Source organism: Theobroma umbraticum, unplaced genomic scaffold (assembly GCF_002168275.2).
Source record: "Theobroma umbraticum cultivar Fairchild unplaced genomic scaffold, ASM216827v3 scaffold_81.0, whole genome shotgun sequence".
Taxonomy (NCBI): domain Eukaryota; kingdom Viridiplantae; phylum Streptophyta; class Magnoliopsida; order Malvales; family Malvaceae; genus Theobroma; species Theobroma umbraticum.
Window position 1 is genome coordinate 950,342 of NW_018397268.1, and position 1,232 is coordinate 951,573.

Below are 1,232 nucleotides of genomic sequence, written 5' to 3' on the forward strand. Positions count from 1 at the left end.
GGCTAACTTTCCCATGGAGCAACAGCACAAGCTTTCACTTGACTTTGGTGAAATTTGCATTGATCCAGAACACCATCATCACTGAATAGGTTATTTACTTTATCTCACCATCACTTGTCCAGACATCAATTATGCAGTGCATATTTTTAACTAGTTTATGCATGCCCCATAACAATCACATCTTGATACTGCTCATAGAGTGTTGTATTATCTCAAAAGAACCAAAGGACAAGGTATTTTGCTTTCTTCGAATGGTTCACTATCATTGCGAGCATATTGTGATGCAAATTAGGCAGGATGTCCAATGACAAGCAGATCCACTACTGGCTATATTATCTTTCTTGGGTCTTCTCCCATCTCATGGCAATCCAAGAAACAAATGGTGGTTTCTCATTCTTTCGCTGAGGCTGAGTACCGAGCCATGGCCACCATTAGTAGTGAGATCATTTAGTTGATACGACTCTTACGAGATCTTGGAGTGACACACACTGCGTCGATTCTCTTATTTAGTGACAATCAAGCTGCTATTCACATTGCAACCAATTCGGTCTTCCACAAACGAACAAAGCACTTAAAAATAGATTGCCATTTCATCCAGCAACACATTCAGTCACATATTATTATTACTCAGACTATTTCATCACAAACCAATTGGTTGATATTTACTAAAGCACTTGGGTATGATCGATTTCATAAACTATTGGTCAAGTTGGGTATTTCTACTCTTCATGCTCCAACTTGAGGGAGAGTATTGGAAGATTTTTTATTTATAGGATTTATTCTTTTATATAATCTTTCCTTGATAATCTTTTTCTTTACTTGCACTCCAAGGAAGTATAGGATTAGAAAACTTCCTTTTATATTATTTACTTTACTTGCATTTCAAGCAAGCCACATATACTTGCACTCCAAGCAAATCATGTATGTGTGTGTGTGTGTATATATATATATATATATATATATATATATATATATATATATGTCTTCATCTTGTTAATGAAAAGTATGATTTTTCTTACTCCATTCTTATGAGTCATTTTATTTTTCATCAACCACCTTGAAAACCAACATAGTGACCATAGAAACAGGCACCATCCATTCTGAAAATCAGAAACCAAACCTCTATAATGGCATTCTTTCTTCCAGTCAAAGAAATGACCATTCTTTCTACTTGAAGGCAGCGACATATCAGCATAGATAGAAAGTTTATGGCAATCTTGATTGAAGATGGA